Below are 15,360 nucleotides of genomic sequence, written 5' to 3' on the forward strand. Positions count from 1 at the left end.
GCTTACCCCTATTTTTCTCAGGATTTCGAACTCTTCCTCCATTTTACATTGTCGAATGCTTGTTCCATGTTGACAAATGCTACGCAACTGTCTCGATTTTTCATTAGTCTGGCTTTCAATATCAACCGCACCGTCAGAATTGGCTCTCTGGTGTCTTTACCATTCCTAAAGCCCAATTGATCGTCATCAAACGCGTCCTCAGTTTTCTTTTCCATTCTTCTGTGTATTATTCGTGTCAGCAACTGGGATGCATGAGCTCTTAAGCTGATTGTGCTATAATTCTCGCACTTATGAGCTCTTCAGTCTTCCAAATTTTGTGGATGACGTCTTTCCTAAAGGCACATGCAATGTCGACAGACTCATGCATTCTACACACCAACGTGAATAGTGCTTTTGTTACCACTTCCCCCAATGATAGTAGATATTCTGATGGAATATTATCTATGCCTCTGTCTCATTTGATCTTGAGTCTTCCAAAGCTCTCTTAAATTCTGATTCGAACACTCCATCCCCTATCTCCCCTAAATCGACTCATGTTTCTTCTTCATCACATCAGACAAATCTTTTCCATCGTAGTAGAGGCTTTCAGAGTACTCCTTCCACCTATCCGTCCTCCTCAAACCCAACCCTTCCAAACTTGTACAGAAACAGATCTCCTTCGCCTTATCTCTCCAGTCACCCACCACCTCCAAAAGCCCAACCATCCAGCCACAAGTGAGCATTCTCCTTGTGACTCAGTACCAGAATTGGAGCAATTGAAACACACTTGCCGTGAGGGTTTCGACTAACTCTCGTCATGCCCTGAAATGAAGTGTTTTACCCACTAACTTCTCCACCCCTCCCAAATTGGTATTCCACTGCACACCAAACCTACACGATATACTCGTCAACCCCTACCGTAACTCTGCTGCTAGCACCTTCCTCATGCTCATATCCCTATTTTAGATCTAGATGCAAGACCTATCCTATACGGCCTCCCACCACCACCTGCTGCAGTCCACTCATTAGTACCACTTATTCCATCAAAGCCAGTGCTACCTGTGAAGGCAGTCATGTGATCTAAGCTGCAACCACTGTGCTGCATTCTACTATATGTGGGCATGACCACCAGTACTGTTTGCCTGAGTGAATGTCCGTTGACAAACTTTGGTCAAGAAACAGCTGGACCACCCTGTTGCTGAGCACGCTGTCAAACGCAGTGTACTTCATTTCAGTGACTGTTCACCTTCACTATTAGCATTCCAGCACTGCACAGCCTCCTGTTCCACCAGCTGCCTACAGTCTTTTCACTTCTCTTCTTTTCCTCTCCATTCCCCTCCCTGTTCCCTACTTCCAACTAACCACCCGACAGCTCACAGACCCCATACTCTCTACTCTCTCCGGCTCACACCCCTGTAGAGTCCCACAAGCATCAGTTTACTGTCCCCCAATCCTACCCTCCAATCCTTCCCCCTTCCAATCCCGGCCTCTTCCTTATTCTCACCACACACTCACGCATTATGCACAGTTGTCTGTAGTTTGGCCTCGGTAGCTTGAGACAGTGGTCATGTGTGTGTGTGTGTGTGTGTGTGTGAATTGTGTTTGTTTGAACGTGTGTGTGTGTGTGTGTGTGTGTGTGTGTGTGTGTGTGTGTGTGTGCGTACTTTGTCTACTTCAGAAAATGGCCTTTGGTCGAAAGTTTACTTGTTCAGTTGTGGATTCTTGTGCCTGTCTGTGACTCAACATCTGCGGTAAATGGTGAGTAGCAATCTGTCCGTTTCACAGCACTGTCTTGCTTCCATTTATACAATTCATGTTCAGATTTTACAGAATGAGACCGTCTTTGTACACTGGTCATTCATAACCGCTTCCTCTCTCCATCGTTTAACTAAAAAAAATTATAGCGTTTTCTTTTCTACTGAATGTTGTTACTGTACATGCTTTCTGTGGGTTTGGAAGGTTTTGTTTTGGACTTTAATTAGCACATCAATTATTGTTCGAACCACAATTCACGGAACAGTTCGAGTTACTTGCTGTTTATCTAATTTTTTCACAAATGCTAACGTAATGTCGACGTCCACTCGAACGAATGTCCAAAAAATTAACTAATAAATAACACATTTGTCGTTCCCCAGGATAAGTGGGTGATTTAAATTGCATAGCGCGTTCTTTATATTTCAGTTTTGCAAGATTCAGATAATGTGGTTTCCACATTATTGTGAAGCTCTGGAACCTGCACACAGACAGCATATACGAAGAAATCAGAAAGAAAATTAACTCTGTCTTACCTCCATTGTTAACACTTAGCGATACTGCAATCACAATTGGTAATTATTATGGATATTAAATGAGTTGCAAATTCAAGCGAATAGCGGGCGTGAGCAACTACCTCAGGGAAACTATCAAAGGAAACTGAAAATCGCTTTACAAATTACGATCGCGTGTTATCTGTTTACCGATGTTCCGTTAATCATGGATATGTGCCACGGTGTTACACTTGCAATGTCTGTTACTGCTACAATGGTGGTATACATTTTCCTAGCCGCCTGCATAGCTACGAATGTGGTCAATTTCATGGAGAGTTATGAATGCGGCCAATTTCAACATTTCTTTTTAAAAATACTTGCAGTGTGCCTTTGCAGCCAAAATTTTGACACTGTGTATCTTTAGATGTATTATTCCCGTATAAAAAGCTTCGACAAGTCAGATTGGGCAGATTCCTTGTTAGTTGTGTCGCCTATGGGACTGGGTTTAAATCTAGATTTAGGACAAAACAATTGGTTTGAAGTTAAGTCCACAAGTAGCTTCTCATGAATAACGTAGGTGTTTTATGTCAGTCTTCGTTAGGTAACAAGGGCAATAGCTGACTTTCGAACATGACGTAGATCCTCGTGCTATCTTGTACGCGGTGGAATTACTAGTGACATGTCATCGATGATTATGCCAGACCGCTTGACGCTGTTAAGCGTAGTTCTTATAAATGGTTCGTTCATCAAGCAGCTTATACAAAACCATTCGTCAAGCAAATGGAGGTTCCTTTTTGAGCAAGGAGTCTTCGAATTATCATAGAATTTTTATTCAGATGTTCTTGAAATATCTATTAATCGTAAAAGAATTTTTTTGGAGTAAGGATAATGGAATGATTTTTGTGGTAGGGTTATGAGCATTACTTGTTAGAGATACTAACGAGAAAGCTAACATTTTAGAAACATCACTAATTTTTGCTGCTAGAAATGTTCATGGACAAGAGGGAGCGGATTTACTTCAGAGTGAACTTGTAACACGCCCGGGAGTACGTATGGGTGGGGTCCCTTAAACTGATTTCACTTCTGCTTTTCTTGACTGTGCGCCCTGTCCACACCACGTAGCTGATAATCCCGCGGCGGTCGTACTGTTCTGCTCCACACTGCTGCTGGCTTCCCTGAAATTATGTATCTAAATATGCTAGCGGGTTTAGGGGAGCCACTCAATGTCAAGCACAGCACTGTCCTACGTCTCGTATGAACATCTCTATTCTGAGACGATAAGAAATCACAGGTTGCACTGTTTACACTCTAAGTCGTAAATGTTTATTCCAATTGACAGTCTTGATGATTATCTGTCCACAATATCACTTGGACCAGCGTACGCATACGGAACAGGGCGCGGATGATTGTTGATGATGCGAAAGCCGAATAATCGAACGAAAGTTATTACTATCGCCACGCATACACCTATTTCTTTTGGTACCAGTCCTTCTTGACACTACTAATGATATAACACTGTCCACCAAGTTAAATTTACAGTTCACTGTTCTCAATTGCACGAAAGTGCGCGTAACGGTCGCGGCGCGGCTGATTGTCGATAATGGAGAACGCGATGATCGAACACACATTCACACGCTCGCTACAAGACACTGCCACTTAAATGCTCTCTTTTGTGGTAAATAGTATTACTGATTCACATTAGTTCTTTCTTGGAGACCGAACACGGCGCGGATGATTGATACTGAACGCTACGACACGCAACGAGAGGATACACAAATACGTTATCGGCGGCACTGCTCATTTTTTAACTACTTATTGACGCACTTTGCCCTGAATCACTTCCATATTTCACCACTTTACAGTAGCAGCACTTGTAGCAACACTTCAGCCTGAATGCTAACAAACCTTCTTACATGCAGAGCTGCCCACAGCACAACACACCAGTTCCGTGTCCCGGACTCGACTCTCTACAGACGCGGCTCCCCGCAAAGATACTCTACAACTAGCCCAGCGATATGACAATACGCTTACAAACTGTTGTCAAAACGTGCTTACTTTGTCCACCACGCGTTATTTAGCTGTCAGTGTAAGAGAATGCCTTCACTTCGTCTTCTTCATGGCCTCAAACTGGATGTTAAGCTTATCTCTTTACTTCATCTCTGCAACTACTACTACTACTCATTACTTACGTCTTTTTCGGTTTACTCTGATTCCATTATGTGCACTAATTAAAAGTCAGTTACATGTTATTACTCCCGAATACGTGTAACTTATACACTGGAGTGCCATAGAAACTGGTAGAGGCATGGTATTCAAATATACAGATATATAAACAGTTATGTACGGCGCTGCGGTCGGCAACCCCTATGTAACGCAAGTGTCTGGCGCAGATGTTAGATCGGTTACTGCTGCTACAATAGCAGGTTATCAAGATTTAAGTGAGTTTGAACATGGTGCTGTAGTCGGCGCACGAGCGGTGGGACACATCTCCCAGATAGCGATGAAGTGCGGATTTTCCCGTACGACCATTATTAGAGTGTACCGAGAATATCTGGAATCCGGTAAAACATCAGATCTCCGACACTACCGCGACCGAAGAAAGATCCTGCAAGATAAATAATGTCCACTCATGATTGTGTATATGTAAATAAACGACTGACTTAATACTTTCCTGTTGCTCCAGGCCAGAATTTCATTGCACTGAATTTTTAAGTATTTTTGAAGGTTTTAAATGACTATATAGAGAAAATGGATGTGTGTAATGTTCACTTGAAGAATGCATAAACTGTGTTGCAGGTGTTTTCTTCGTTGTCATTGGTAGCTAGATGTTTTAGAGAAAGTATTGCAGTTGGTTTACTTAACTGAAATACAAGATCCTGAACTGTTTTATTTCAATGTGTGACAGTAGCTACTGGAATTTACAGACATTTTGACGGAACTGAAACTTTTAGATTTTTTGTAGAGGGAACCCTAACAACTCAGTCATGGCGATGAATAGGGCAAAGTCTTAGTATAATACATGGATTTATGTGCGTTGGGGATTTAGTATTAGACCCCTATCACAGATAGTCTCACCTGAGCTGGTGTTTTGTGTTCTTCGAGATTCCAGGACCTGGAGTGTGCGAAGCAAGCGACAATTATAAAAGGCATTCTTCAACACATCCCAACAGGAGATACACCATCCTGGAGACTATCCTGCCAGGGTAGTACTGGCTAAGGACTTTCGGGAGAATTTAGAGTTGTAGTGGGCGAAGAGTGAGGTCGTCTTAAAGGTGACAGCTTGTAATGCCGCTTCCTTGGGACGAAAAGCGAAGAATATAAAAAATAGTACCCCAAAACCCAAAAGTCCCAAAAATCTAGTTCCAAATTTCATAAAAAAACGAAGTACCTTTTGGAATAATGTTACTTGAATAGTAGCACGTAGATAGAAAAGAAATTCAGTACCAAGTTAGCTTAGTATTTTGAAAAGGAAAGTAATAAAAAAAGTTAGAATACCATTACTTTCAAAATAAAATCATAGTAGATCGCAAAGTACCGTAATTGGAAATCACGGACTAGGACGAACGTTCTCAAAGAATACTCCTTATGAGTACTCTTTGAGAATCGTGTGTAATACCTAAGAAAGAGCCATGCACTGTTGCTGTGTTACGAGAGTTTGCTGGAGCAAGTCGTACCTCAGCGTGTGCTCGTACGAGATTGTTTTTTGAGCGCTAAACATTTGCGTTGTACTACGACGCACTGAACTTGTAAGATGTAAATCAGTAACTTCAAATAGGATATCACGTAGAATCCAGATAGTGAAAGATTCGAAATTGTCTTAAACTGAGTATTTTCAATAAAAGACTGGACGTTACCCAAAGTTAGAAACTATTAATGACATAGAGACTAAACTTTGAAACCGAATTATGAGAAAAGAATTAACTTTCGTAAAATCAGTAAGGAGACTCTGGAACTTGCATAATATCTTGGACTGAAGTATACGTCATTAATTCCACCCAGATAAGAAAAAGCTACTTCCTTACAGCAATGTTAGGATGTGAAAATAGTGCAATAAACCAGCATTCAGTGTTATTACTGCTTTAATAACTTCTTTCAATCCATTCAATATTGTGTACTCAGTAAATAATTATCTGTGCGACGACTATCGCTGTGTTTGTTGGTTGGTTGGTTGTTTGAGGTTCAAGGGACCAAACAGCAAGGTCATCAGTCCCTTGTTTCAAATGTGGTCCATTCTGCTAATGTGATATCTCAGGGAAGTCAGAACAATAAAAGGGAAAAGGCTAAAAACGTAAAGGGGCAGTCATGTTGTCAATGGTACAAACAAAACGAGGGAAGTCAGCAAGAGAACGAACCCAACGCTATGCTGAAGCAGCATAGGCAAGATCACCTGTGACTTAAAAGGTACAACCGCTAGAATGTAGAAGTACGTATGGGAAAAGGAGACTAACTAATCCTTAAAAAATGGTAAAAACAGAGTAAAAGGGGAAGAAAAGAGGATTTCGGTCAGGGAGGTGAATCGGGAATCTCCGAACACTGCTTACAGTGGGAGACACCCAAACACTCACTGCCCTGCCCCAATACCAGAGAGAGATTAAAAACCTTAAAACTGAGAATAAAAACCACATTCCTGGAGGAAACCGAGAACCAGAGGGACCATCCGGGAATCGTTAGCCAACATCAAAAGTAAAGTGTGGGGGAGTCCGTACTTAGCACGCAGAGCCAAAAGAAGGGCCATTCAACCACAATGTGGGCCACTGACTGGAAGGCTCCACAACCACAAAGTGGGGGCGGCTCATCACGCAAAAGAAAACCATGGGTCAGCCTGGTATTGCCAATGCGGAGACGACACAGTGTGGTCGAGTCCTTTCGGGAGAGGCGAAAGGAAGAACGCCACGGGCCTGGTGTCACCTTAATCGGACGAAGTTTATTAGACAGGGGAGTAGCCTCCCAAGAATTGGCCCATGACTGTGCGAAGTGGGATTTGATGTGAAATCGTAAATCCGCTGCAGGAGGGGTTACAGAAAACGGGGGGTAAGTGACTGCTTCCCCAGCCAAACGATCAGCGAGCTAATTACCCGGGATACCCACATGGCCAGGGACCCAAAGGAAGTCAATGGAACAAGCAGCACGGTGAATATCAGCAAGATGGTAATGTATGGCAGAGACCAAGGGATGGCGCGAAAAACACCGGTCAATAGCAAGAAGGCCACTCATCGAGTCCGTACATAACAAAACGCTGTTGTGCTGGGACTGTTTAATAAAGGTAAGGGCCTGGGAAATTGCCATCAATTCCGCAGTAAACACCCCACATGTAGGTGGCAGCAGATGATTTTCCGTTCCGACAGAGGACGTGAAGGCATACCCCACATGATCAGCGGATTTAGAGCCATCAGTGTAAAAATCAACAGCATCCCGAAACTCCCATAAAATTTGGCGGAAAAAGGAACGGAACATCACTGGGGGGATGGAATCTTTTGGACCTCGGCGGAGACCCATCCGAATTCGAGGCTGAGGAACTAACCAAGGGGGGGGGGGTGGAGGGGAGGGAGCGAGGAAGGCAGGACAAAGAAGGAAGCTGAAAATCACGGCAAAGAGATGCTAGGCGGAGACCAACCGGTAAACCTGCCTGAGGGCGGGAGTCGGGTGGGCGACGTCCATGGTCTGGGAACAGGATAGAATAGGAAGGACGAGTGGGAGAGGAACGGATAGCGAGTGCATAAGACACAAGGAGCTGGGACCGCCGAACAGAAAGGGGGGGGGAGGGGGATCCCAGCTTCAACCAGGAGACTATCAACAGGGCTAGTAGGGAAGGCACCGGTGGCCAAACAGATACCACGATGGTGGACTGGATCCAGCACATGCAGTGTGGAAGGAGCAGCTGAACCATAAACTTGACAACCATAGTCCAAGTGAGACAGAACTAGAGCACGATAAAGATGGAGAAGGAGGGAACGGTCCGCACCCCAAGAGGAGTGGGCAAGGAAGCGAAGGACATTGAGTTTACGGAAACATCCTACCTTCAGATGTCTGATATGGGGCAGCCAAGTGAGCTTGTTGTCAAAAAGAAGACCCAGGAAACGAAACTGTGGGACCACAGGCAATCATTGGGCATCGAGATAGAGCTGTGGATCAGGGTGGATCATAGTACGGCGACAGAAGTGGACCACCCACGATTTTAGAGGAGAGAATTGAAACCCATGTGAGAGGGTCCATGCAGAGGCGCGCCATATAGCTCCCTGGAGCTGCCGCTCTGGATATGCCATCCAAGAGGAACTAACCCAAATGCAGAAATCATCCACATACAGGGCAGGGGCGACCAAAGGACCGACAGAGGCCACAGTCCATCGATAGCAATGAGGAAAAGAAGGACACTCAAGACAGAACCCTGTGGGATGCCCGTCTCCTGGGTCCGTTGAGAACTAAAAACAGTACCAACTCGAACTCTGAATGACCGATGGAACAGGAACTGGCGGATAAAAATCGGGAGTGGGCCTCGAAGACCCCACAGATGAAGGGTAAGTGAGATGTGATGGCGCCAGGCCGTGTCATAGGCCTTGCAAAGGTCAAAAAACACTGCAACCAAATGGCGGCGCTGGGAAAAAGCCTGCCGAACTGCGGATTCCAAGCGAAGTAAATTATCGATTGGAGACCGTCCCTCTCGAAAGCCACACTGGTAAGGGGACAATAGATCCCGAGATTCGAGGACCCAATTGAGCCGACGGGCTACCATCTGTTCAAGTAACTTACAAACAACATTGGTCAAACTAATTGCCTGATAGCTGTCAATAGATAGGGGGTTTTTACCAGGCTTAAGGACAGGACCCACGATGCTATCTCTCCACCGAGAAGGGAAGTCACCCTGGAGCCAGATACGGTTAAACACCCGAAGAAGATGTTGCCGTTGTGGAGCACTGAGATGTTGAATCAGTTGGTTATGAATGGAATCTGGGCAAGGGGCCGTATCATGAGAAGAAAATAGAGCAGAAAGAAATTCCCATTCAGTAAAATGTTCATTGTAAGATTCTGACTCACAAGCGGTAAAACATAAGGTGGAAGCTTCAGCCTGCTGTTTCTGGTGAAGGAAAGCAGCTGGATAGGAGGCTGATGCTGATGCCACTGCAAAATGGGTCGCAAGATGTTCTGCAAGAACTAATGGGTCCGTACAAAGGCCATCTGGGAGGTGAAGGCCTGGGTGGGTGGACTGCCGATGGCAACCTTGGAGAGAGCGAAGTGTAGCCCATACCCATGACAGAGGGACAGTAGCACCAAGGGAAGAAACGAATCGTTCCCAACATATCCGCTTGCTCTGTTTGATTAAATAACGGGCTTTAGCGCGGAGGCGTTTAAAGGTAGTAAGGCCGGCTACGGATCGGTGCCTCTTAAAGTGTTGCAAAGCTCGACGGCGATCACAGATGGCGATGGCAATGGCCGTACTCCACCATGGGACTTGCCGGCGACGAAATGGTCCAGATGAGCGCAGGACAGCAAGGTTAGCAGCGCGAACAATCGCGTCAGACACGTCACGTAGGATGATATCAATACAACCCGTCAAAGAGGGAGAAAACACGACCTGTGCAGCGTATAGAGGCCAATCGGCGCGTTGGAAAGACCAACGTGGTAACCTGTCCATCGGGGAGCGGGAAGGGAGCGAGATAATCAACGGGAAATGGTCGCTATCACAAAGGTCATCGTGTGGCGACCAGTGTAACGAAAGGAGGAGAGAGGGAGAAGAAAGAGAAAGATCAATGGCAGAAAAGTTACCATGACCGGACTGAAATGAGTAGGGGAGCCATCATTAAGAAGGCACAATTGTGGTCTGCAATAAACTGGTCTATAAGAAGACCTCGTCTAGATGGAAAAGCACTGCCCCACAAGGGATGATGAGCATTAAAATCCCCAAGGAGGAGGAAGGAAGGAGGAAGTTGCTGAAGAAGGGCAGTTACGGCAGCAGGTGTAAGAGTCCTGTCAGGAGGGAGATAAAGATTGCAATCTGTGACTGCAGAGTCCAGGTGGACCCTAACAGCAACCGCTTCCAATGTACTCTGAAGAGGAATCCACGTGCTAGCAATGTCTGTACGGACCAACGAACAAACGCCACCAGAAGCCCGCAGGGGTCCGACCCGATTTCGACAGAAAACACGGAACCCACGGAGGGTCGGTGAGTGAGAATCACACAAGCTGCAGAGTAAGACGAAAGAAGGGATTTCAATTCCTGGAAGGTGCCGGGAAGGGGCATCCCGGGAGAGGCGCCCTTGACCGGCAGATGCCGAAGGAGTGGGACACTTCTCGGGCTGGGGAGGGGGAGCAGCGCCCAGAGGAGAAGGTGTGGGAGCCGCAGGGGAGGGGGGGAGGAGAGAGGTCCGGGATGGGGGTAAGGAAGGGGGAGGAAGGGATGAAGATGTAACCAAGGCGTAACTGGATGTCATGGACACAAAGTGAAGATGTGTATATTTCTTATGGGCCTCTGTGTAGGTTAAACGATCGAGGGACTTATACTCCTGTAGCTTCTTTTCTTTCTTATATACTGGGCAATCTGGTGAACGTGGAGAATGACTACCATGACAATTTACACACACAGGAGGGGGAGCACAGGGACTCCCCTCATGGAGTGGACGCCCACAGTCTTCACAGAGAGGGGCCTGTGAACAGCGGGAAGACATGTGTCCAAAACGCAAGCACTTAAAACACCTCATAGGAGGTGGGATGTACGGCTTCACATCACATCGATAAACCATACTCTTAACTTTCTCAGGGAGGGTATCCCCTTCAAAGGCCAGGATAAAGGCACCAGTATCAATGCGATTGTCTTTAGGATCCTTCTAAACACGCTGAACAAAGTGAACACCCCGCCGTCCGATATTGTCCCAAAGTTCCTCATCAGTTTGAAGGATGATGTCCCTGTGAAAAATCACACCTTGTACCATATTTAGAGACTGGTGGGGGGGTAATGGACACAGGAATTGTGCCAAGATGGGTACAGGCACGAAGGGCCGCAGATTGGGCAGCTGAAGCAGTTTTGATCAGCAACAAACCCGACCGCATCTTGCTCAGGGAATCCACTTCGCCAAACTTGTTTTCAATGTGTTCTACAAAGAATAAAGGTTTGGTATTGGTGAAAGTATCTCCATCAGTCCTGGTGCAAACTACATAATGGGGGAAAGGCTTCGCCCCCAGCCAACAGGCCTCACCCTCTTCCCACGGGGCAGCCATGGAAGGGAAGGCCAAAGGGGCAAGAGAAGCAGCACCCACTCCGATCAGGGGCTCTCCTCACGGGCGCCAGCCAGCCACAGCAAGGGCCGTCTGGCACGGCAGCCATTGCCGGGAGTTCCAATGCTCCAGGATGACGAGCAACCACTCCAAGGCATGCATCATGAAGTCACAGCTCAGGTATCAGAAGTGTGACCCCTGTGTGTTCAGGGGGCTCAACCAAAAGGGTACATATCGACCCCACCACACGGGCTGGCTACCGTGCTGGCTATGCACCCTAGCATCAGACAACGACATGAAAGAAAAGGTGGAATGTACTAGGAGGGCGCACGTCGGAGACGCTAGGTAAGGTGCTCTTTCCCAAATGGCTCACACTACGGAGGAGAAATTTTGTAATGGAGGTCAAACCCCAGAGGGGGACCAAGGAATGCCAAAAGGAGGAGATGATTACGCAACAAAGCCGAATTGTAAAACCAACAGAACCAGGAGGATAGCGGGGGCCAACATTAGCAAGGACACCAAGAGAGGGAGAGGAGAGGGCGACGGGAAAGGAGCAAGGAGGGGAAAGGAGGGGAAGGGGAAGGAAATGCAGCCCTGGAGAGAAAGAAGGCTGCAATAGCTCGTGGCCCCGTGCTCGCAACGCACGTATCCACGAAAGAGTTGCTGACCCCCTGGGGGGTATCGCTCTGTTACGAACAGTTAGTGGAGATACTGGTGTTGTGCATGTAATGAAGCTATGATTAACACCAGAATAGGAACTGATATATCCATACGTGTAGCTGTGTTTAAATACGCAGGGGAGCACGTAATTGCTTGACTTGATCGAGACAAATAACACACACTCGGTGGGATTTCAGCTCAGCCAAAATGGATTTTTTATGTGAAGCTAGTTAGCCAGACTGTAAGCTTCAAGCCGGCCGAAGTGGCCGAGCGGTTCTAGGCGCTGCAGTTTGGAATCGCGCGACCGCTACGGTCGCAGGTTCGAATCCTGCCTCGGGCATGGATGTGTGTGATGTCCTTAGGTTAGTTAGGTTTAACTAGTTCTAAGTTCTAGGGGACTAATAACCTCAGCAGTTGAGTCCCATAGTGCTCAGAGCCATTTGAACCATTTTTGTAAGCTTCAACATCTCAGCATGGAATGCGGCTCACCTCGTCGCTCACCACTTCTGCTGTGGCTCTGGGCGAGGTTGGGGCGTTCAGCGTGGCGCTCGCTGCATAGACAGCGGACGCAGGTCAGGGGTTCGATGGAGAAGTTTTCTCGGCGTCACCGGCGGGGAGGCTACTGAGCTCGCAAAGCAGGCTGTGAGCACATTGGCTGACTCGCTTTGTTTTGTCGGGAAGAACGAATTCGTGCTGTATCTGGTGAGTCCACGCGCTCAGGCAGTGGTGGCAAGGGACGATGTCGCTCTCAGCAACTCTCAGAAATGCGTTTAGCAGCTGTTCAACACGGGGGCTACAGCTGTAGCTCCGACCTCGCAGATCCGCCGACTGATTTACGTAGCGGCTGCGCTACAACGTCTTGCAGTTACGTTTAAGTTTTTAAAAACAGTAATCTGATAATACGCTACTGGCCATTAAAATTGCTACACCAAAAAGAAATGCAGATGATAAACGGATATTCATTGGACAAATATATTATACTAGAACTGAAATGTGATTACACTTTCACGCAATTTGGGTGCATGGATCCTGAGAAATCAGTACCCAGAACAACCAACTCTGGCCGTAATAACGGTCTTGATACGACTGGGCATTGAGTCAAACAGAGCTTGGATGGAGTGAACAGGTACAACTGTACAACTGCCCATGCAGCTTCAACACGATACCACAATTCATCAAGAGTAGTGACTGGCGTATTGTGACGAGCCAGTTGCTCGGTCACCATTGACCAGACGTTTTCAATTGGTGAGACATCTGGAGAATGTGCTGGCCAGGGCAGGAGTAGAACATTTTCTGTATCCAGTACTGGACCTGCAACATGCAGTCGTGCATTATCTTGCTGAAATGTAGGGTTTCACAGGGATCGAATGAAGGGTAGAGCTACGGTTCGTAACACAACTGAAATGTAACGTCCACTGCTCAAAACGCCGTCAATGCGAACAAGAGGTGACCGAGACGCGTAACCAATGGCATCCCATACCATCACGCCGGGTGATAGGCCAGTATGGCGATGACGAAAACACCTTTCCAATGCGCGTTCACCGCGATGTCGCCAAACACGGACGCGCCATCATGATGCTGGATTCATTCGAAAAATTGACGTTTTGCCATTCGTGCACCCAGGTTCGTCGTTGAGTACACCATCGTAGGCGTTCTTGTCTGTGATGCAGCGTCGAGTTTAACCACAACCATGGTCTCCGAGCTGATAGTCCATGCTGCTGCAAACGTCGTCGAACTGTTCGTGCAGATGGTTGTTCTCTTGCAAACGTCCCCATCTGTTGACTCAGGGATCGAGACGTGTCTGCACGATCCGTTACAGCCATGCGAATAAGATGCCTATTATCTCGACTGCTACTGATACGAGGCCGTTGGCATCCAGCGCGGCGTTCAGTGTTACCCTCCTGAACCCACCGATTCCATATTCTGCTAACACTCATTGGATCTCGAGCAATGTCGCGATACGATAAACCGCAATCGCGATAGGCTACAATCCGACCTTTATCAAAGTCGGGAACGTGATGGTACGCATTTCTCCTCCTTACACGAGGCATCACAACAACGTTTCACCAGACAACGCCGGTCAAGTGCTGTCTGTGTGTGAGAAATCGGTTGGAAACTTTCCTCATGTCAGCAGGTTGTAGGTGTCGCCACTGGCGCCAACCTTGTGTGAATGCTCTGAAAAGCGAATCATTTGCATATCAATCTTCTTCCTGTCGGTTAAATTTCGCGTCTGTAGCACGTCATCTTCGTTGTGTAGCAATTTTAATGGCCAGCAGTGTATTAATCAGAGCAACCATGGTAGGAAAGAGTGATTATAAGAAGGATTCACTTTTTAAATATGGAAGAGGACGATTTTGAAACACTAACATTCCAAATGTATGAAGTGACAGAGATAAAGACGTATGTGACACGGTATCCGTAAGATCAAAGGGGAAGTAAGTTAGTAGACAGGATAATTGGCTTTGGGATTGAGGAAGCACCGACTTCACTCATTGCTTTGTAAAGTATGTTTGGAGAAATCATTAGTAAATTTGACCGTACCAGTTATAAACTGAAGGAATTGCATTTTGGTTTGGAAGATTTAGATGCTAATTATAAGCAATAGCAATTCGTTACCCAGCGTGCAAAGTAGGAAACGAAAGCTGGTTGTAAGCAACTAAACCTAATTTAGAAGATAATTCAGATGTTAATCACAAGGAGTTAAAGAGGAATCACGATTTCAAACCGAGGGATTAAGAAACAAAATAAATTTTGAAGATGAGCCGGCAAGAAATACACATGAGGATTATAATGAACAAATTCAGTGTATGGTTGGATTGACTAGCTCAGAATTATTAACTATAAGTAATGATAATTTTGAAAATTTTCGAGAAGGAACAACAGAGGATTCAGCAGGAGTGCTTAAGCGGGAGGCTAACGTATGTGTTGATAATACCAACTCTGTAGCTCTGTTAAAGGTGGAACAAGCCGAATTTATCTATTCTGTTACAAAGTAATTTACTAAATTAAAGGGTTCTTGTGAACTAGTGTGTGAGAATCAATCTGTGGAAATTGAAACATTGCCTAATAACGTACGTCAAGTGAAATCTGAAAAAACTGGACAGAATGAGGGAAAATTAGGAAGTGTAGAACGATGATTAATTAGATGAAGTCCTATGGTAAAAGCCGTTATGATAAATCTTAGGAATCGCTGCCCGAAACTAACTGAAGATTACTGGTAGTGGAATCTGATATAATGTTTAGCTTATTAGACAAATGACAAATGAAC

Source organism: Schistocerca piceifrons, chromosome 7, assembly GCF_021461385.2.
Source record: "Schistocerca piceifrons isolate TAMUIC-IGC-003096 chromosome 7, iqSchPice1.1, whole genome shotgun sequence".
In the NCBI taxonomy this organism is placed as follows: domain Eukaryota; kingdom Metazoa; phylum Arthropoda; class Insecta; order Orthoptera; family Acrididae; genus Schistocerca; species Schistocerca piceifrons.